Source organism: Balaenoptera ricei, chromosome 2 (genome assembly GCF_028023285.1).
Source record: "Balaenoptera ricei isolate mBalRic1 chromosome 2, mBalRic1.hap2, whole genome shotgun sequence".
NCBI lineage: Eukaryota > Metazoa > Chordata > Mammalia > Artiodactyla > Balaenopteridae > Balaenoptera > Balaenoptera ricei.
The window spans coordinates 161,588,835-161,612,909 of record NC_082640.1 but is presented as its reverse complement, the minus strand read 5'-3'; the positions used below and the strand labels follow the sequence as shown (position 1 = coordinate 161,612,909).

At 43.5% G+C, this 24,075-nt stretch overlaps 1 protein-coding gene across 1 annotated transcript in view; it reads right to left on the bottom strand.

Moving 5' to 3' along the window:
* Positions 1–24,075, bottom strand: part of IFT43 (intraflagellar transport 43) — an 87,248-nt gene that overhangs the window by 59,216 nt on the left and 3,957 nt on the right. The gene's annotated exons all lie outside the window — the stretch shown is intronic.

The following is a 24,075-nucleotide window of genomic DNA, read 5'->3' as shown; positions in this document are numbered from 1 at the left end:
TCAGAAAGAGCCCCGCGGCCCTCTCCCCACGACGACCTGAAACACAGGACACACTCTAGACCAAGACCCTGCTGTTGCTCCTTTTAGAATCAGCTGCCAGAACTGCTGTGTTCTCTCTGCCTGTGGTGACAGATGAGATGCTGGGCGGCTCTGGGAGCCTGAATGCCCTCCCCAGCTCACTGTCAGAGCCCAGCCCTCACAGGAAGTGCTGAGAAGTTGTCACCCTTCATTACGGACCCCACCATTTGGGCCAGGGGTCCTTCCCTCTCCTGCCCACCAGGTCTGGGTAGGACAAGGGGAGACATGAATGTGTGATTTATTATTTCTCAAATATTGTGTGTCTGGGTGCTCTGTGTAATGGCCTGGGCGTTTAAAGAAAAAGGAATTTACTCCATCTTTGAAACTAGAAACTTAGTCTAAGACAGCTGTGGCTTTTTTTTTCACCGAGCCCACCAACTCCACAATCCTCCTTGACCAAGCACTTGGGAAGACATTACCCATCTGTATGAGGTATGACTCTGGAAGAAATCTGTTTCCTATCCCTGTGTTAGGAAGGAGGAAAAACAAACAAACAAACAAACAAACAAAAAAACCCAGATGGGTGAGAGAGAGTAGAGCTCAAATCATCTTAAAAGCCAGAAAGAAGAGAGGACCTAGACCTAGAATTCAAAAGTCCTGGTTTATCCTTTAAATAAGGCATAGCCCCAAGACATCTGCTGGGAAAACGATTTCCAATTTTGGCAGACTTACCACCAGGTAACATTACCCAAACTTGTTTTTAAAAAAGAAAGAGTCTTAAAATGTGCAACCCCAGGAGGGACAGAAATAGGAGCGGGTGACGGTAGCCCTTAAGCAGTGCATCCCTCGTGTTCTCTCTTAAAAGCTGGAGTCACGTCTCCGAGTGTGGGAAAGCAGCACAGCCTGCCGGGGCTGCCGCCTGATGGACGGAGGGGGCAGGACCCCGCATAGCTCCTGGAGAGAAGCAAAAATGTGCTCTCTCCAAAAATAAACAGGGGCAGAAATGACTGCGAGTAAAGGGGTGGAAGCACGTGACTGGTGGTTGCGGTCCTGAAATACCAGCTTTCTACAAAAAGGAGCCGATGAGAGGCAGAGAGCAGGAAATTCAGGAAACGGCCACTTTATATGGTCTCATCCGAATGGGCCAGGATTCAACTAACTGGAATTACCAAGTCACAGGGAGCCTTTAGGGCTAGACTTGTTTCTGATCTTTATATGGTTCCCCCAGATTCTTAAGATGCCGAAATAGAAAAGATACTGCAGTGCCAAAAAAGGAGCCTTTCGAGTTCAGAAACTTCTCACACACTCTTAGAAGTCCTGGAGAAACCCCACAATGTGAATCAGTCCAAAATCCAAACGGCAGCCTGTTTCAAAAAGCCAGTCCAAACACATGCATGAATTCCCAAAAGAAAAGGCAAGATCCACTGCACACCTCACACCTCCCACCTCCCATGTCAAACCCTTGATTTCTGGCTAAAAACAAACTTCCTTTCCTTTCTCCAGCAACCTGATGGAAGATCCAGGAAAGCTGCTCTTCTGTGCTTGAGGAGAGAGAAGACTAACACTTAATAATACGTGCGCACACTGCAGGGGCTGCATTTATTCCTCAAATCTGTCCACCAGGCACAGTTCCATCTCTGCCAATTTCTTCCTCCAGCCTCAACCTGGGTCTGACAACTAATTCATCACAGACCTGAGTTTACCCCTCACGAGTTTAAGGTCATGGCAGGTAATGGACCATCCAAGCTTACAACTGAACCCTTATGAGTAAATGTAGCTCTTTCAAGCGGAAATGGACATAGCAAAATGTAAACTCTATTTTAAGTATAAGACAGAAACCTGATCATCAATATATGCTAAAGCCATTAGGTGAAAGACTGATTGACAGGGAACTGGACATTCTCTTGATGCCAAAGAATCGCCCCACACATTACGTGCCAGGTGCGAGGGAGAAAATGTTCCTTGACAACAGAGATATCTGTCAGCATGCTAACTCAGTGATCACACTTAGCACGTGAACAATGGGGACGTGATGTGCTACCACCTGAGGCATACAGTGCCACCCAGGAAAAGCTACTGCCCCAAGCATTCCGCTGGAATGTAAGCAAGCCTTCCAATCTGACTTCCGGCTTACTGCAGATCAGGTGAAAGAGGAGGAAGTTCAGTGACACTAGGAAGAAAGAATCAGAAAAATCCAGCACAAGGGAAACTCTGAGAATAACTGGCCCAAACTCTTCAAAAAGTTAATACCATTGAAAAGAGGGCTGGGGTGGAGACTATTCCCAATTTTTAAAAAGAGACTTAAGAGAGAGAAACTTAGTAGAGTGGTTCTTGATTGGATCCTGGTTTGAAAACAGTTAGCTATAAAAGATATTCTGGAGACAGCTGGGGGAAATGAATATGGCCTGGGTAATAGATGGTATTAGGGAATTGCTAATACTGTTAGGTGTGGAGTTGTGGATTTCTACGAAAATGTTCCTATTTCTCAGAGATATATGCTGAAGTATTTAAGTGACATTTCATGATGTTTGCTTTGAAATAACTCAGCAAAAAGTTATATATAAAACAAGCAAATACATATTTTAAAATATTTTAAAAATTATCATTCAAGCAAATACAGCAAAATGTTGAAAACAGTTGAACCTAGGTGGTGGGTGTATGTTGTTCATTGTACTATTGTTTCTACTTTTCTGGATGTTTCAAATTTTAATGAAAAGCTAAAGCTAAAAAAGAAAAACTAGATGCATGAAGTTTAGATTAACAAAAGAGAAAAAAGACAGGGGAGGGGTGGGGAAGAGGAGAGCACCAGTACGAGGGTTGTTCGTAGGTATATCTGCTCAATGAAGACCTGTGCTGAACAGGAACAGAGACCTTCTCCACTCTGTGGCTGGGAACTCCTAACACCAGTACCCTGAGGGCCAGAAAACATCTCTACACCCAAAAGGTCAGGTCAGATCCCTGCCAGGACTAGACATGACGGGAGAATGAGTTTCTAAATAAAAGTGCCTCCCCGCGCCTCTCACCCCACCCCCAATTTGCTGTGGATTGTATTTTAATTGTGCATATATGCATATGTGAAATTTGGGTAAGGAAAAAAATGTGGTAGAAAGAACACTAGACCAGACTGCTTCTAATCTGGGCTCTAGTCCTGACTCTGCCACTAACCAGATCCATGATCCTGGATTTTAACTCATAGTAGAAGTGATTCCTCCCAATTCTACGATTCTGTGATTCTTGGAGTCTATGAATTGTATTTTTCAATTCAGGGAGAAGGTATCTAGGCAAAAAGATGTAAACGATGACATGAAATGTTTACATTCAATCTGAACTTGTATGAAGCGGGTGGGGACAAAAAACAGAGAAGAAAAGTTTGCAGAGAGAAATGGGAATATGTAGGCACACAGACTTGATCAGTGGTGAATAAGCCAACCTAGGCAATGAGAAAGAATACATTAACTAATTGATAGCTCATAATTATAATAACAGCCAACATCTACTGAGGGTTTACTCTATGCCAAAGCTTTAGAAGGATTACTTTGCAGAATCCCCAAGACCCTGTGAACTGTCCACTACTGTGCAACAAGTTTACCCACGAGGAAACTGAAGCTGAGAGATTAACTTAAAATCATCCTAGCAGTAAGAAACGAAGCAAGGATTCAAATCCAGTTTGGTTTCTGACACCAAAGCTTGGCACTGAACCAGATGATACATGATTTCCCAGACGCTAGGTTCATGCCAGCTAGAACAGGCTTGAAAGGACACAGCGGCTACAGAAGAGAATCTGTCTGGACTGGAACAAAGTGCCCAAGAACAAGAGAGACTAGATCAATGACAAGGTTAAGACCTGGGAAGAGCAAACCAAAAGGACCACCTCCTTCATCTATCTTCTGGGCACAAAGTCCAGTTGACCCTTGAACTACACAGGTTTGAACTATGCGGGTCCACTGATATGCAGATTTTTTTCAGTAAATACAGTACAACACGATCCGTGGTTGGTGGAATCCATGAGGAACCACAGATACGGAGGGTGGAATATGGGACTTGACATCCGCAGATTTTGATGTCCATGGGGGGCAGTCAGAGGAGGTGTCCTGGAACCAAATCTGTAAGTACTGATAATATAAATATGTTCAGTAAGACAGGAGGAGCAGCAAGAGGCTTGGTCTAACCCTTACCTCTTTAGTGAGGCAAGATGAGGGAAGGGTTAAGGGTAAAGTCAGGATTAAAAAGTGATGCCAAAAATGAACCTTAACAGCTTGAGCACCATGCCAAACTGTGTTAGGCTGAATTTAATATAAATCTCTGTACAGAGAAAGTAGCTGTCTCTTTACTGCATGTCACAGATACTCTCCACATACCAACAGCGCAGTAGCTTTGAAGAATGAGTGACTGGGGGGTGGGGGGGGGAGGGAGTTTGCCAGAAAGAAGTAAAGAGGGAAAGCTATAGTTTTCAAGTTATAGTTTAAGGGGGAGGGGAGGGAGGAGAGGGACTGGAGGGAAAGGAGGGACGGTCCTGGGCTCAGATTCTAGAATCCTCACTTTCTAAGCTTGGTAGCCTTGGGCTAGTCACACCTTCACTAAGCCTCTTTTCCTTGTGCACAAAATGAGAGTGGTCACGAGTCTCTTACAGACCTACTGTAAACACAGGAGACAATCTTGGGCACAGAGCAGACACTTAGTAAGTGCTGGTGACAGTGGCTACTATATTATTTATAAGAAATGATAAAAGTAATGAAATGCAGCCTTTGGAGGAAAAAAATCCTTAATGCCCAGGGTTGAGATAACGGGAAGATTGGGGGAGGTAAACAAAGCAGGGCCTTTTATTTGGGACTGCCTTGCACAAGTTTCATTCCAGGGGTCCAGCTCTTACCTAGTCCAGCTTCCCTGAACAGAGAGAAATCCTTTAAAGTTGCCTGAACCAAGAGGAGGAAGTTACAGTTCCTCTGCTGAGAAATAAATGTGATGTTCAGGCAACCACAGTATCCGGCGATTACTCTCTTGGTGTCACACTTCCCCCAGTATTCCCACATACCCTATCATAAAAAGCCCCAAATCCCATATCTCAATACAGTAATCAAACTGCCCACTTCAAATGACTCATGGGACAGGGCTGCCAGCCATTTGTGAAAGAGGCTGATCCAAAGAGAACAGATTTCAGCCCCCAAAATCATTCTTAAAATTCATCCTGGATGTTCTTACCTTGGGTGGCATCCTCTTAATCTCAGTTACATCCCTTTGGGTCATCCGAAATCAGCTTTCTCGGGTCTATACCTTCCATACACTTATAAAGAAATGCCCTGTTCCCCCAGACTTTCTTCGGTTCAGCCAAAATAAACATTCCTTTCAACTTTCATCATAAATCAAAACCTATAGTTTTTGTCATTCTCGTAAGTCCTTTCAGTTTGTTAAAACCCACGTGCATGTGTGTACCCGGAAGGCCGCACAGCGTGGAGGGTGTGAGCTCCCAGCACTCCAGGAAGCGAGCCCTCCCGGCACCTGTGACTTCGGATAAGCAGAGCCTAGACTTGCTACCTCAACCAAATCCAGACTGGGATAACCTGGAACAAACGGAGAGCAGAGGAGCAAGCTGTAACCTCGCTGCTTTAGGAAACCTGATCTCCCACAACCCCTCAAGGGCACTGATGGAAAAGAAGTGGAGGGAGCGTGGAAGAATATTAACCCGTGCGTCATTTGAAGTGGGCAGTTTGAGGACTGTGTATTGAAATATGGGATTTGGGTCTCTGTATGATAGGGTACGTGGGAACATTTGGGAATATTCCCCATCCTGTGGGAGGCAGAGAGGAATGCCCGTCCAAATCCCTACTCTGTTCACCGCTGTGAGACCGTGGACATCACAGGCCTCGCGCTGCAGTTCTTTACCCTGCGGCGGCCCAGGAGGCGAGGGAAGATGCTCTGGGTGAGACCAACTCATGGCTGGCAAATTAGCACACACCTCACTACCTCCCCTCACAGGATTTCAAGGGAGCCCAGCAACCCTAAAAAATTGTTTTAACCTTCTAGAACTGTGTTTCCTAGACTTCTAGATTTCATGGACAGCCAATATTTCGAAAAACAAACTTTGTGGGGGGTAGGGTGGGATGTGGTTGGCCGTAGTGAGTTCACAGCCTTTAATTTTGTTAAGAATCTTTAAAAAAAAAACCCACTATTTCCTCTCACCACTATTTCATTAAAGAAGGGATCTGTTCAAGCTCCCCAAATTAGGAAGGACACAAACCAGAATAAAGAATGGTCCTTGACGGTGAATAAATTTAGTTTATGAAAAACGTGCTACATTGTTCTTGGTTCTCTCATTTTGGAAAACAACATCCTCCTAGACCAGTGTTAAGGCGTGCTATGCTCTCTCTCTTCTTCAGCTTTTCAGTCCAAGCCTAAGGTTGATTTCTCAGGCTCTCTTCCCACCCTTTCTCAAACAAGAAAGGCGTAAGGCCATCCGCTCGACTGCTCCCAGGTGACAATGGCCTCGTGCAAAAGGCATGGCCTGGGTACACGTAACCCGTAAATCTTCCTACTCAGCTCGAGGCTGTATAGGAAGACCTCCTGCCCTTGACATGGCGCCCTGCCAACCTCTCCAAATCTAGAGGCCTTCCTTTTATTTTCTTCCAGTTTTACTGAGATCTAATTGACGTACAGCACTGTATAAGTTGAAGGGGTACAGCATAATGATCTGATGTACACACATCATGAAGTTATTATTACAATAAGTTTAATGAATATCTATCATCTCATATAGATGCAGAATTAAAGAGATAGAAAAAAATTTTTTTCTTGTGATGAGAGCTCTTAGGATTTACTTTCTTAACAACTTTCATATATATCATACAGCAGGGTTCATTGTATTTATCATGTTGTACATTAAACCCCTAGAACTTATTTATCATATAACTGGAAGTTTATATCTTCTGGCTGCCTTTGTCCAACTCCCCCTCCCCCCACTCCCACCACCACTCCCACCTCTAGTAATCACAAACCTGATCTCTTTTTCCATGAGTTTGCTTCTTTTTGAAGTATAATTGACCTATGTTAGTTCCCGTTAAACAACACAGTGATTCGATATTTCTATACTTTTCCAAATGATCACCACGATGAGTCTTGTCACCATACAAAGATAGTACATAGTTACTGACTATATCCCCCCACACTGTACATTTCATCCCCGTGACTCATTTATTTTGCAGCTGGAAGTTGGTACATTTTAAATCTCCCTCACCTATTTATTTCCTCCCCCGCCCCCTCCCCTCAGGCAAACACCTGTTTGTTCTCTGTATCTATAACTTCAGAGTCCTTTCTCGACTACCTTTTCAGAGTGCTCAGCACAGCACCTGCAAGGATAAGCTCTTACATCATGGGGACTGAATCCCAGGTCTCTGGGCCTCTTTCATACCCATGTTTCTGATCATTAACTCCCAAATCACCAGGATGTTAGAACACTTCCTGTCTCAATAGCTAAGGCACCTGAATGCCCGTCAGTTATTCCAAGAGAAAGTGTTTGTTGTTTCTGCACCAACCACTCTCATTCGTTTCTTGCCAACAGTACCACTTGAAAAAAAAAACACAGTGTAGTCTGAAACAATCCAAAAGCAACTGACAGCTTCTGGATCCAGTAATGGGGGAGCAGTCTGTATTCAACTCACCTTCACACAGATACCAAGTATAAACTCTGGACAAAATATAGAAAACAACTATCTGAAGGCACTACTGGGCAAACAAAGGCAGTGTAGGGGAAACTGGAGGGGATCTGACCCTTGAAAGACAAGAACTGCACTGGGTAAAAATCCATGTTTAAATGGATTTTCCCTTTGAGTGCACTCTCCAGTCTGGGCAGCAACTGAGCAGCTAGAATTCAAGCAGGAAGCTGCAGTTTTATTGGTTTGAGGACAAATTTGGGGCTGCCAGAGTCACTAAAGATAGACAGGGAGAAATCCTGGGAAGGAGGGAGCCCCAAATCTGCATATAAACTCCCCTAAAATCCTTTGGTCAATACCTGAACTATGCATGCATGGAGGAGACTCCAAGAAACTCCGTGAAAAGCAATTGCTGAAGGGCTAAAAATAAAAAAGAGTGGAGGCAAAATTTCAGCTGCTGCCCACTGCAGGCAAGACACAGATTGGAATATGAGTTCCAAGTTAAAGGTACTTGGTACACACCTTGGGTTTTCCACTGAAATCCCAGAAAAACCACACCTTAGGAGTAAAGACCATGTCCTGGGTCTATGGGATTTGCTCCGGGACTAAAGGCAAAACCAAAATAGACCTGACCTAGCAAAGCCTAAAACCAAGTCTTCATAAATTCAAGGTGATCTGAAAATAATTCAACTGCCTGCTAAAACAAAAATCAACACTTTTCAAAAAAAGGTAACATAATCCAGAGTTTCTACAATGTATTATCCAAAATGTCCTGCATACCAACAAAAATTACTAGACATGTGAAGAAACATGAAAACATGACCTATAGTCAAAAGTAAAACAATAAAAACTGACCCCAACATGACCCAGATATTGGAATTAACAGACAAGGGTTTTAAAGCAGCTATTATAAATATATGTTCAAGGATTTCAAAGATGGTCATAATGAATGAACAAATGGGGAATCTAATAGAGAAATAGAAGCTATGTAAAAAAAAAAAAATGGAACTTTAGAATTTAAAAGTTCAGTATCTGAAATGAAAAGTTCAGTTTGAAGACAGCAGAAGAAATAATCAGTGAACTTGAAGACAGATCAACAGAAAATATGCAATTTGAAGAACAAAAAGATAAAGGAAAGGGGAAAATTAACAATGCTTCAGGGACAAAAAACGCAGGACAAACTGATGGGACAATATCAAACAGTTTAACATATAGGCAATCGGAGTCCCAGGAACAAGGAGAGAGAAAATGGAGCAGAAAAGATATTAGAAGTAATAATGGCCAAAATTCTCCAATTTGGTGAGACATATTGAGTTACTGACCTAAGAACCTCAGCAAATCCCAAGCAGAACAAATACAAAGCAAATCACCTAGGCACATCATAGTCAAACTGCTGAAATCCGAAGATAAAAAGGAAGTCTTTAAAGCAATCAGAGGAAGGAGAAAAGACTTACATAATGGAGAACAATCATCAGAAACAATGCAGGCCAGAAAACAAAGGAATGACAATCTTTAAAGTGCTGAAAGAAAAAAATTTTCAGTTCAGAATTCTATATCGATAGAAAAGATCCTTCAAAAATGAGGGTGAGATAAAAATATTTTTAGATAGAGCAAATAGAGAAGTTGTTCTTGGCAAATCTGTACTGCAAGAAATGCTAAGAGAAGTTCTTCAAGCTAAGGAGAAATGACACTAGATGGAAATTTGGATCTACAGGAGGAGATGAAGAACAATTATAATGGTAAGCATATGGGTGAATATAAAAGACTATCTTTGCCAAAGCAATCGTGAGGGAAAAAAACAGAGCTGGAGGAATCAGACTCCCTGACTTCAGACTATACTACAAAGCTACAGTAATCAAGACAGTATGGTACTGGCACAAAACCAGAAATATAGATCAGTGGAACAGGATAGAAAGCCCAGAGATAAACCCACGCACCTATGGTCGACTAATCTATGACAAAGGAGGCAACGATATACAATGGAGAAAAGACAGTCTCTTCAATAAGTGGTGCTGGGAAAACTGGACATCTACATGTAAAAGAATGAAATTAGAACACTCCCTAACACCACACACAAAAATAAACTCAAAATGGATTAAAGACCTAAATGTAAGACGGGACACTATAAAACTCTTAGAGGAAAACATAGGAAGAACACTCTTTGACATAAATCACAGCAAGATCTTTTTGGACCCACCTCCTAGAGTAATGGAAATAAAAACAAAAATAAACAAGTGGGACCTAATGAAACTTAAAAGGTTTTGCTCAGCAATGGAAACTATAAATAAGACAAAAAGACAACCCTCAGAGTGGGAGAAAATATTTGCAAATGAGTCAACGGACAAAGGATTAATCTCCAAAATATATAAACAGCTCATGCAGCTCAATATTAAAAAGACAAACAACCCAATTAAAAAAGGGGTGGAAGACCTAAATAGACATTTCTCCAAAGAAGACATACAGATGGCCAAGAGGCACATGAAAAGCTACTCAACATCACTAATTATCAGAGAAATGCAAATCAAAACTACAATGAGGTATCACCTCACACTGGTTAGAATGGGCATCATCAGAAAATCTACAAACAGCAAATGCTGGAGAGGGTGTGGAGAAAAGGGAACCCTCTTGCACTGTTGGTGGGAAGGTAAATTGATACAGCCACTATGGAGAACAGTATGGAGGTTCCTTAAAAAACTAAAAATAGAATTGCCATATGACCCAGCAATCCCACTACTGGGCATATACCCAGAGAAAACCATAATTCAAAAAGACACATGCACCCCAATGTTCACTGAAGCACTATTTACAATAGCCAGGTCATGGACGCAACCTAAGCGCCCATTAACAGACGAATGGATAAAGAAGATGTGGTATATATATACAATGGAATATTACTCAGCCATAAAAAGGAACGAAACTGGGTCATTTGTAGAGACGTGGATGGACCTACAGACTGTCATACAGAGTCAAGTAAGTCAGAAAGAGAAAAGCAAATACCATATATTAACGCATATATGTGGATGGAATCTAGAAAAATGGTACAGATGAACCGGTCTGCAAGGCAGAAATAGAGACACAGATGTAGAGAACAAACATATGGACACCAAGGGGGGAAAGCGGTGGTGGTGGGATGAACTGGGAGACTGGGGTTGACATATATACACTAATACGTATAAAATAGATAACTAATAAGAACCTGCTGTATAAAAAATAAATAACATTCAAAAAAAAAAGACTATCTTTTTTCTTAATTTCTCCAAGTGACAACTGTTTAAAGTGAAATGACAATTGTATTGTGGGTTTTATAAAGTATGTAGTTTTAAAGTACATGACATTACTAGCACAAAGGATAAAAGGGGAAAAATGGATTTATACTGTCACAAGGGTCTCACATTTTATGTGAAGTGGTATAATACTAACACTAGCTAGCCAGTGATAAGTTAAGGATGCATATTCTAATCCTTAGAGCAACCACTAAAAAAATAGTATAAAAAGCTATACCTAAAAAGCCAACGGAGGGATTAAAATGGAATCTAAAAGCAATCGGCCAAACACGGTGACATAATTCTCTATCACGCTGGGTAAAGGCATGTGGCCAGAAATGTTTCAGTCTATTACCAATCACATTCAACATTAGTCAGAACCCTTTTCCTGTAAAGTATCATTATTAAGAGAATATTTTACTATCATTCTGCTCCTTCTCAGTAATTATTGACATGCCACATAATGAGAAGAAATCTAGCCTAGCTAATGATGTCAGTGAGGCTTTCTGCCCTCAATCCTATGGTTCCCAAGCAGATTAGACATTATCTACTCACAGCCCACTCTTTCCATCTCCTTGCCTCTCTTAAATCCTGGCTTTCCCCTATGGACTTCATTCCTCCTGCAGCTCTTTCAAGTAGAGCCTGCTCATTCTTTAAAACCCCATGAACAAGGGTCCCAAGGTAACCCTCCTGTCTCACTCTCCAAAGTTCCTCTAGACCATTACTCTTTCAAATTATTATGGAACATTTTTTTGAAACTCGTATTGTTCAGCTACATTGCATCTCTTACCTTCTTCATCCCTGTCACAAATAATTGCCTGAGCACACATTGAGCAAAAATGTGGGCATTCCTTCTCCAACACTAGTCTCATCGTTCTAAGTAAAGTCAAGGTTCACATGAACAGTTCATCTAATGCTTAGCCTCATAGTTCCCTGATCCTTTAAATGCCAATGACCTTGCTACTTTTTCAAACTCATACTCTGGAGCTGCTCCAATCTGAAATACCTAGTCCCTTCCTCCCCTCCTGATCTAAGAACTTCCTTCTTGGTTTCTCTTCCTTCCCTATCAACCCAGCTCACTTCCATGGTCCTGATGGTATTCATGTCCTACATTTCCCCTAGAGCTCCCCCGAACCTGAATCAAGCCAACCCTATGCCTTCACTGTGTCAATACCTAGCCTGCTGAGGGGTGTTGGAGAAAACTGCACAACCATGCAAATTAAGGCTTCACAAGCTCATGTTTTGCCTTCTCTCAGCTGGGTCCTACCTGGGCTCCCTGCTTCCAGTCTCACCTTCCTCCAGTCTATACTCCACCCCTGCCTGCACAGGCCCCTAGGAGTTACAGAGAGTTCTAGACAGGAGTTACAGAGAGTTCTAGATACGGAGGAGAAGCTAGCTCTCAATCAGGAGGCATGTCTATGCAAGCATTTCTGGTACACTGCCTAACAAGAACTCCAAGAAAGAAACCTGAATGTCCAAGGCCTAGTAACTTGGCTGTGATTTCTTTTCTCATTACAACTAAGTATTTACTTTCATATCCATTTTGAATTCATAATTTTGAATTTTTTTTCTTAAAGAAGGTCTCTAAATTGTGTAAGTTTCAGGACCCACGAAACCTGGATCCATCCCTGACCAATTACTGCCGACGTGCTCTTTCTAAAATGCAAATCTGTCTCTCTTCTCTGCTTAAAATCCTCACACATTTGCACCTGGAAATAATGAAGGGTCTATGTGCCACACAAAGGAATCAGAAGTTCTTCCTGTATGTTCCTCTTAGAGACGCCAGATTATATGATATATGCTGGTAACTCCCACATCTGTTAACACTCGTTTCCAACTTTCTCTCTTAAGCTCCAGACCAAATTTTCAACTGTTTACTCAACAGATCTCTTTGAAAATCCTGAAGGCAACTCACATTCAACACGCCCAAAATTGAAACAATCATCTCTTCTTGGTCCCCGCACTGCTGAGACTCTTTAAATTCTCAGTCTCAGAAATATCATTATCCTTTCAGCCTTTTCGGCTACAAATGGAGTCAACTCCAGACACTCCTTCCCTCCCACCTCCAACAGTCAGTCTGTTACCATCTCTTATCCATCTTCCCTGAAAAATGTCTCTGGGCACTGCCCTCTCCTCTTCATGTCTCTGCCAGGCTTTAATTTATCGTTTCCCAAAGTAAGGTACGCACGCCACTGGCGTAAGCAAGGTGACTGGAGGTGGTAGATGGATGTGCCTCTTAAAAATAGCCATGTGTGTATTTTAATGTGTACTGGGAAAAACGTAACTCTCACAAACTGTAGTTTCTTTTCAAAAATAAATGCATTTAAGTATAAAAAGGGAGCTGATTTAAAGAAAATTGTTAACACTAATGCGAGTGGTATGTGGATACCCGAAACTGTAAAAACGGTCTGGGAATGCCTGAAGTTTGGGAACACTGCCTGGTTCATGGCTCATCATCTCAGGAGGAGATGCTCCAACCGCCTCCCACTGGTCTCCCTGCCAACAAGCTCTCCCCCTCTAGACTATCCTCCACATAGCTGCCAGATTCACTTTCCTAGAAAACAAAGTCAATAACATTTTCCCTGCTTTAAAATCTTTGTGGAATTCCTACAACATATAAAATAAATCCAAACTCCTCCACTTGGAATGCAAGGCCTTCATTCCTAAGACACTAAGTTGTTCACTGTGTCCTGGAAACACCAGGCCCCTTAACGACGCATGCCTTAGAACAGGCTTTTCGCGCTGCCCTTCCCTCTCGTTGGCAAATCCCTCCTCGTTCACTGCAACCTACCTCAAGGGTCACCTCCTTTGGGATGCCATCCCTAAGTCCCAGGCAGGGTTGGCTGCTCCTTCTGTGCTCCCACTCTCTGATGCCACTTAAATATTATAATTTTTTGGTCTAAGTGTGTGGGTCGATATAACTAGAATATGAAGTTATCTTATTCATTTTTGCGTTGGAAAGTGTATATTATATTAAACGTAGGATAAATAAGTGAATAAATGAAGGAATAAAATTCTACTTTTAAATACATCAATAAAAATATATAGGGCTTCCTTGGTGGTGCAGTGGTTGAGAGTCTGCCTGCTAATGCAGGGGACACGGGTTCGAGCCCTGGTCTGGGAGGATCCCACAGGCCGTGGAGCGACTAGGCCCGTGAGCCACAACTACTGAGCCTGCACGTCTGGAGCCTGTGCTCCACAACAAGAGAGGCCACAATAGTGAGAGGCCCGCGCACCGCGATGAAGAGTGGCCCCCACTTGCCCTCGCACAGAAACGAAGACCCAACACAGCCAAAAATAAATAAATTAATTAATTAATTAAAAAAAAAAAGACTCCTACATTAAAAAAAAAAAAAAAATATATATATATATATATAGGAATGGATGGGCAAAAAGGAGTATGGGGGATGGAGTCCTCTGTTATCGCTGGTGAAGAATGAAAAACAGGAAGAGATACAGGAAAAAGAGAAAGAGGAGGGAAAAAAGGAGAAACAGAGGAAGGCTCAATAACAGAGGAAAAGGAAGAAAGAGATCTGGGAAGGAGACAGGGAGGCCCTTTACATTTGGTGGTGAGTACACGAGCATCATAACCTATCCACTGAATTCTTTCAGCAAATATTTACTGACAGCCTGCCTGCTGTGTGGTCCTGTGCCAGGTGCACATGGCCCCTTCTCTGACTGCTCCCCTGTGAGTACAGGGACCCCTAGTTGCTCAATCAGACAGACCCTGCTCCAGAGGGAAGGTCTCGCCTTCCTGGACCCTCCTGACCCCTGAGTCCCTGACACTGTCTCTTACCTGCGCTCTGGACAGCACAGGGACCTGGTGATGCCCTCTCCCCTCTGGCCACTCCTCCTCCGTCTCCTCCTCCTCCTTCCTTGGCCGTGTGTTTCTTAAACGTGGGGGTTCCTCGGATTCTGGCTAAGACCCTCTCCTCTTCTCTCTCTACAAACTCTCCCTTCCAGAGCTGGGCTCTCATTTACCACTTCGATACGAATGGCTCCCAAACCCTTAGCTCCAGCTCAGAGCCCAGTCCAAAGCATGAGTCCCACACATCAAAGCCTCCCGCACATCTCCAGATGGTGGTCCCACAGGCCCCTCAAACTAATCTTCACCTGAGCTGAACACAGCATGCTCCACGCCTGGTTCTCATTCACTGAGGACCTACAAAGTGCCAGGCTCAGGGAAGCGAACAGGAGCTTCTGAAGTGTGCAATTAGTGAGGGAGATGGACCCAAATAATTACACAGACATACAGTTACAAACTGCGGTTGGGGTGACAGAAAAAAAAGTGAAAAAGAAAAGAAAACACCAACAACAACAAAAAAACGCTACCAGAGTACAATACGGGGAGCTAAGTTAAATGAGAAGGTAATATTCTCATTTAAATAGAAGAAGGGATATTCAAGCTGAACCCAAAGAAGAAGTAAGAGTCAGCCCAGCAAAGAGCATGGGTAAGTATTCCAGGGAGTATTCTATTCTGTTCTACTCTATTCTATTCTGTGGAATTACAGTACTCTAAGGAACTAGAATAGGGAACTGTACAAGCAAAGTAACGACTCCCTGTGACTGCCACAAGGTAGCTGGTGTGAATGAGGCTGGAGACATAGGAAGGCCCAAATCACAAAGGGGCAAAGTAAGCATTTGGGATTTTTTGTTTTAAGGGCAACGGGTGTCCTTTAAAGGGTTTTGAGTGTGAAATGAATGATGCATATTTTATAAGACCACTACAGCTGACCTGCAGGAGGGCAATAATACAAAAGGAGAGACCAGTTATGAGGCAATTGACTCAGTCCAGGAGAGTTTATAGTGGTTTAAACCATTTCTCTAATTCTCAATTTATTTTTTTCCTAACAGAATACTATTTACAGCCAAAGATTCTGAGAAGTCTTTGCTCTGGGAACCTTGCCTGAATATAAGTCAATTTACATTGCAACAAAAGTATCATTACCATGAAAATTTTCACATACCAAAAAAAAAATTTCTGAATATAAGCCAGTAGTCTACTTACCCCAAAGAGAAGTCAAACCAAATTCCAATACTACGATTCCATATCTGACCCATACCAAATGGGTCAGATATGACCTATGGCTGTTAATCATGTGTATGCAAATTAGGAACCCTGAGAAGACTACAACAGGTATTCTCATCTTTCTTGAGGCAATGCAGTAGTAACAGATCACAGGCACTAACTAGGCTTGTATCATTGATCCATTTACACATACTTTTATTAAGCATCTAGCATACACTTGTAATTACTATACTCTGGGTGACAATCTCTTATTTTGTGAAATCAAAAGACATTTTCTAAATCCTGTCAGATCATGACTAATTCAAAATTACTTCCATGATTTCTCTCCTAGAGTTACCAGGATCTAATACACACACACACACATACACACAATCTATCCTTAGAGGAACCTAGGAATTTTCAGGTCATAAATTAAGTGTGAACACTGCAAACTACTGATCTACTAAGCCCCTCCTTAAAAAGGATGAGCCAGAAGAGTTCCAAGCCATCAATACTATACTCAAGCACTTCTCAGAGGTTTCCTGACCAGAAAACATAAACGCATAGAGAGAGAAGTGTAACGGTTGCATTGAAGATGCATCAGTGAAAGACAAGGCTAGGAAAATACTGAAAGGTCACAGTCTAAACTTCATAATATTACCAATTATTTCAGTGTCATATAAGAAATGTTGGTCTCACATGGTTCATGTGTCAAAAAAGGCAAGGGGGCTGGTTTTTGAATATTTGAAAAACATCACACTGCTTGCAAAAGTCACTGAGGACCACTATTCCATCACCTGTATGGTCACCTGCTCTGCTAACAAATCCCACGTGCCACACTCTCCTTGGCCTCCACAACTTGGCACATGCTCATCCCTCTACTTGGAATATTCTCCCCTCCTTGGCCCATCCTGGCCCCTTCACTTGGCTACCTTCTACTCATCCTTCAAGTCTCAACTCAAACATGATTTTTTCCTAGAAAACCTTTCCAGATTTCCCCAAAAGGAAAAGGGCTCGATGAAGGCATTCCTGTATCTTTTTGTGTTCACCCCCACCTGGCACTTAATTCTCTGCAGCCCCCAGATCAAGGTTCAGAGAGGACAGGGAGCATGTCTGGTTTGTCACTGTACTGCCAGCTTCAAGCACAATGCCTGCCACGCAGAAAGCTCTCAATCAAGTTTCATAAGCAAATGAATGAAGAAATGAATGGATGTTACCTTCTATTCCAAGGTCACTGAGGTCACCAAGGTCACTCCTGCCCTCCTCATTTTTCTACCCATATGCCCCAGAACAACAAAATGATGTTAAGTCAGCAATTAAGGATCACTCTTTGGAAAGACTGCCAACCTCTAGACAGCGGGTTGGGTTTTGAAAAGAAGATGAAAAGGCATTAGCAAACAACTGGTCAAGGAGACATACAAAACGGGTCTTAAGTGGCACAAAGAATTCTCACCAAAAGGATTTCTCATCCAAATGTTTCTTTGCCCTAAGAGCCAGTTAGTTCGATGAAATAAGAATATCTCTGGGGCATCCCTGGTGGCGCAGTGGTTGAGAATCTGCCTGCCAATGCAGGGGACACGGGTTCGAGCCCTGGTCTGGGAAGATCCCACATGCCGCGGAGCAACTAGGCCCGTGTGCCACAACTACTGAGCCTGAGCGTCTGGAGCCTGTGCTCCGCAACAAGAGAGGCCGTGACAGTGAGAGGCCCGTGCACCGCGATGAAGAGTGGCCCCCGCTCGCCGCAACTAGAGAAAGCCCTCGCACAGAAACGAAGACCCCACACAGCCAAAAATAAATAAATAAATAAATAAATAATTTTTTTAAAAAAAGAATATCTCTGTATCTTGAACAGAACTGCAATTGAAGATAAACTGAAAATACTTTCTAATTCTCATGTGACACAGATAATGACAATAATAGTTAGCATGCGGCAGGCACCGTCCTAAGAGCTTTGTACATTCTCTTATTTAATCCTCCAGCAACACTAGGAGATTGCTACTATTATCCCATTCAGCAGAGGAGGAACAGGCTCAGAGTGGTTAAGTAACTTGCCTAGAATACACACCGAGGAATTGGCAGAGCTGGGATTAAAGACAAAATGATCATCGTTCCTACTTCTTAGGTTGTGTAGATGAGAACAGTGGCTAACTTAAAGGAGCATTGAGCTAAATAAACTCTTACATGTAGTTCTGACTTAACCCTCCCCACAGGTGAGGGAGAGAATTCTAAGTGATCTTCAAGCACCACGTTTCTGGTAGGAAGCCAGCTTGACACGTAATACATAGTAGAAGGAGGCATGAGGCATTGTGCTGGAGTGCTGAAAGAGACCGAGTAAGCGCTGGAGGAGAATCTTGAGATGCTATTTCCAATCGCGTGATCTACCCCGGGGATGATGTTCCCGCCCACACAGTGGCCAGCCCCGGGGATGGGTCGGGAATGCACATCTGCCCACCCCGAGGGAGAGTTCAAAAGTGAGGCATACAGAGCGTGACCTCAGGATGAAGTGTGGAAAACGCATTCCTCGTCAACGGGTTCCACGTCGGATTCCCCGCATCCCTCTCCTACGACGTTATCAGAAGCATCATTCAATCCAGCCCATTGGAGAGGGACTACGAAAAAGGCTGAAAAATGTGACTAATCTAGGAAAGTTATTTTTGTGAGAAAGAAGAAAAATGTCACCAAAAAGGGTCAGCAGATAACCCTAGCTGGGCTGAAAATAACTGCCCGCTGGCAGACCAGTCAGGAACAGGCGGAGGGCAAGAGACGTAATGCAACGTGCCAGGGAAGCTCCAGCTGAGTAGAGCTGCTGGGGGATGAGGAAACTGGCCTAATTTGGGAACATGAGCCCAGCAGCATTTCTCAGATTCCTGCAAGAGAATCTGGCTGAGTGTCAGTTCTACGTCCTAGGAGGAGCACCAAAGGGATGGGGGGCGGAGGAGGAAGAGAAAAAGAACAGCTGTGTCTCAAACACTTTTCCAGACAAGTGGACGAATAAGGATAATCAAGTGAGAACTTACTCCCTCACCAAAAGGATTCCAAGAGGAAAACCCAAAAGTCTCTCAGCTCCCGCCAAAAGCCTTTCTCTACTGGGAGGTCTGTGCATCTAACTATCCAGCAGGTAGGAGAGTTAGGTGGTGTTTAAGAATCTGTCTGGAGGCTGAGAGAGTACAGCCAGACGTTAGCTGAATGACTGTGGACAAGTCACTCGACTCCTTGAAGTCTCAGTGTCATCATAGCTAAAATGAGACAGTAAGTACAGTAACTACTTTAAGAGTTACCACGGGGCTTAAATAGGATAGTGTGTGTAATTGACAGAGAGGTAGGAACTGTTCCAACGTCAGCTATAATTATTATTATTACAAGGACAATCTGCAAGATGGAAATTAAGCTACAAACTGCTTTAGACCCAAGTGAGAAATGCTCATCCAAAAAGACAGGCCAGGGAATTCCCTGGTGGTCCAGTGGTTAGGACTCTGCTCTCTCATTGCCGAGGGCCTGGGTTCAATCCCTGGTCGGGGAACTAAAATCCCACAAGCCACGTGGGGCAGCCCCAAAAAATAAAAACAAAAAACAGGCCAGTCCTGAGAGGTTTTGCCCTGAGATTCCTTTTTCCCAACTTCAGCGTATGGTAGTGTAACTTCATGGTAGAAAGCGTCCAGGTCTTTTCTTGAGGTCGTGTAGGAGAACCATCATTTGAATGACAGAAGGTGAAAGTTCAGGCATAGAAATCCAGTTTAATTCTCAGAGCTGCTCTGCCCAGAAAAAGTTATTCACTGCAGACGTGAAGACGCTCATCATGGCACCAGTTAAAGTCTCCATAATTGTAATGCCAACCTGAACTGCTAACTGAACTATGCATCTAGGGATCCAAGCCTGATTTGTAACAGGCGGTGAAAAAAAAAAAACCCACAAAAAAGCAGAGGGATGCAGTCATAAACTTTCTTAGTAGTTACCATTTCTTGAGAGGTGCCTGTGTGCTGGCACCTTTATGTGCATTACCTAATTTGACCTTCACAACAACCTGAAAGAAGCAGGCATGACGCTAATCAACTCTGAGCTAGTGAAACTACAGGAAGAGTTCATCTTTCTGGTTAATCAGTATGATTAGGCAGGTAAGTTCTTTGAAATTATTTGAAAATTTACAGATTGACCAAGCAATAAAGAGACCTTTCGTCTTCTTTCAGAGAGGGAGGAAGAGTCTAATTATAATTACCTGGGCTGAGCCACAGGTATCCTACAGGCAGAAAGCCCCAAGGGGTTACAGAGAAAAGAGGAAGAAGGAAAAGATCGAGGCAAGATTTGACACAGGCAACTGCATCAGATGTCTTGGAACTTGAGGGCATACAAATTTTCACTGAACTCTACACAACCCCAAATTAGAAAACGGGAGAGGAATGTGGATTTTTTATTTTTATTTTTTTTGCTACTAAAAATAATTCTTTCCTTTTATACCCAAGCCTACAAGGAAAAAAAAACAACAAAAAACAAACTCTGTATAAATTCTATTTTTTTTAAAATTGATATGTCAGTCGCAAACTGCCTACTCAACAGTCATTCCTCTTCTCCTTAACCCCAAAACCCCAATGTGATGGGTGTGGCAACGTGCCCAGCTGAGAACGCCCTTGAAATTTAAGGTGGTTTTAAGACCCAGTTCTGACCGATGACATGTAACTAGAAGTCTACTTGGTGAGGTCTCTGGCTATCATTTTCCTGATAAGAAGGGACATACTTCGTTGGCATGAACCCTGAACTCTTCCACTCTTCCCCCTCTCCTCACCTAAAATACAGACTGGATCCCTGGGGAACAACCAGCCATCATGTCAGCAACCATGAGAACAAGTTACAAGCTCCAGATGGCAGAGCAGGTGTCTAGACGGGGTGAGGGTAACGCAGGACCTCCTCTAGTGACCGCACCCGCCCTGCCCTCCACTGGACTTCTTGCTGTGAGAAAAATCACTCCCGCCTGCTCCAAGCCCTGGGGCTGAGTTTCTGATGCATATAGCCAAATTCCATACTGATAAGGATACCTGAAAATCAATCCATCCTAAAAGAGCAGGAGTTTTAACTTGAATGGAAACAGGAGCCAGGTAGATCAGATGTGAGTAAATCTGACCAGGTGTATTCAAGTAAGAAATGGTGAGCTGGACAGGGCAGGCCAAGCGTAAGCAAGCACCGTTCTCAGCTGCAGCCAACTGCTGCCATGTGGGGATGTCAGCCCAGCATTCCCGCTGTGCCAGGACTTCTGATTTCAAAGAGGAGCCCCAAATCTGGATTTTCACGTAAATTTTCCTAATTTAGAAATGATAACAACCAAGTTTTAAAAAATGTTTAATTTTCTACGGATCAAAGAAGACATGGCTGTAGGCGAAATTCAGCCTGAAGGCCACCAGTTTTTAACTGTAGAGAGGGTTAAGGCACAATAACAGAACACCCGAGCTCTGGAGAGAGACAATAATGGTTAGCAATTATACACTGAGCACTTATGGGTCAGACTGGGTTAAGGGCTTTCTTTATACCTGTTATCTTGTTTTTTCTTTCTGGTCACCCTATCAAGTATGTAATACTAACCCTGTTTTATCAATGAGGAAACTGAGGCTTGAAGAGGTTAAGTAACTTGCTGAGCCATAGAGCTAACAAGTGGCAGGGCCAGGATTTCAGCCCAGGGCTGTCTAACCGCAAGGCCTGTGCTCTTATCCACCCTGCAGCAGGAATGCCCGCTGCAGTCTGGAAGCACAAAACCTGCTTCAGATCACTACTAGTCAGCCTGTGGAGAAATGAGTAGCAACCCTTGGAGAGACTTCCAAATCGCTTCTAAAAGAGACCCAGGCTCACATCCTCCTTCTGTGCGGTCCTTTAATAACAAGAGCAAAGCTCCATCCAAATATTCTCTTATTCACTACTTACTGAAAGAATGAACATTTGTACAGTGCCTTTCAGTTTACTAAAGTGCTTTTAAATACGTATCTCACTTAATCCTCAAATCAACTTGGTAGTATTGTTACCACTGTTTGACAGATAATGAAATGGAGGATTAGAGAGATTAGTGGGGTTGTTCAAGATCCAGGCAATTAGCAGAGCCCACGCTCAAGCCCTGGTTTTCAGATGCCAAGCCCATGTTCCGTCTATTCCAGCAGACCTGGAAGCTGCTCTGCTTCCTCCACGGAACTCCCCATCCCGCCAGCTCGCTTTAAAATCATCATTTGCTTGAACTAATTCCTATATAACTCTAAAGTAATTCCAGTATGTCTGACAGCCCCCAGGTACCATATTTACGTTTTCATGAATAGCTTCATCCTAGAATATAGTCAGTGAAAGGACAAAAATAAATATATCAAGTAATACATTCAGAACTGGAATGTAAATGGGCACACACACATGCGTCTTAGAATCTAATCTTAGAAAGAAACAGCCAAAAAGGCCCACACAGCACAGTGTGCATCTGGCCCCAGGAGAGGCTGCCCACGCTGCTTTAAACCTCAATTCAGGGAGAGAAGGAATCCTGCAATTCTGACTGGCATTTTGCTGTCAGAGGCACCAGCTGGGTGAAGAACAGAATGACTTTTCTTTTTTCTTTCTTTTTTTAAAAAATAAATTTATTTATTTATTTTTGGCTGCACCGGGTCTTCGTTGCTGCATGCAGGCTTCTCTAGTTGCGAGAGCGGGGGCTACTCTTTGCTGCGGTGCGCGGGCTTCTCAGTGCGGTGGCTTCTCTTGTTGCGGAGCACGGGCTCTAGGCACGCGGGCTTCAGTAGTTGTGGCACACGGACTCAGCAGTTGTGGCTCGCGGGCTCTAGAGCGCAGGCTCAGCAGTTGTGGCACACGGGCTTAGTTGCTCCGCGGCATGTGGGATCTTCCCCAAGGGCTCAAACCTGTGTCCCCTGCATTGGCAGGTGGATTCTTAACCACTGTGCCACCAGCGAAGTCCCCAGAATGACTTTTCGTCAACTCCCAGAAAAAATACTAAGGCCCAGATGGGGCCAAAAAAAAAAAAAAAAGGTACATGCCTCTGCAGAAATAAGTAGGTATTCTAGAAAGGCTGAAACCCTGACAGGTTCATCACAGTCTGCGACTCTGGAGTTAGGTGCTCACAGTACTGACTCTCCCCTGAGCCGAGGGGAAGGGGACGGGTAGGTGAACCATGCCTACTGACCCCAGCTTGGTAGCTGATTTGGTGTGGGCACCACAGAGGCTTCAAGGCCATCAGGACATCCCGGCCCATCTCAGACTCACTCACCTCACCACTAAGGTGGCTATAACCTCCTTCACAATTGGGTAGGCTTGTAATTAGCCTTTGTGACTGCCAGTGATCACGAGAATATACGTTCCATTATGGCAGGGGATTTGGCTCTTGTTCACTGAAATATGCCAACCCCCTAAAATGGTGCCTGACACACAGTAAGCTTCAATAAATACTTGTTAAATAAATGAATTAATGATCTGGTGTTGGGGAGGATCCTCCAAAGGCCAAGAGTAGACTTCCACTGATCCAGTCATTGGCTTGCCCATCCATTGCAGTTCAAGCTCCTTGAGATCCAGGGTTGGGTCTAGTATATCTTCTTTCACTATCTCCCTCCATTACACCCCCTTAACTGTGTCCCCAGTGTGCCACAGTCTGCCACCCCTGACCCTGTAACGCTCTTATTCAGCTTCTAAGAGCCCCTCATCACACACTATGTACTTCACCCCCTCACCCTTTGCAGTGTCAATGGCATGCCTGCTCTGTGCCAGGCACTGCGATAAACAAAGGGGGACAAAGGTGAAACACAACCGCCGCCTTCCAAAAGCTCACATCTTCTGAGGGAGCCAGGCACATAAATAATTAGAATACAATGTAATAAGCTCTATAATGGAGATGCTATGGTCAAAGTCACAAACTGACAACCCTCAGGCCTAATCTAGCCCATATGGTGATTTAATTTTTATAATTAGTCGCTAACCTCTAAAAACGTGTTGCTTTCACATAAAATTTTAGACTGCCATCTCTTGGAAAATCAGAAGAGCTGGCAGTACTGGACCTGTATTCCCCACAGCATCAGCTGGCTGTGGCTAGATAGTGGTTACCCTTTGGAGGGTACATGTGGCCTCTGGTTTTCCCACAATCCCCCCACAGTCTCTCCCTACTGTCTTCAGGCAATGAGGCCAA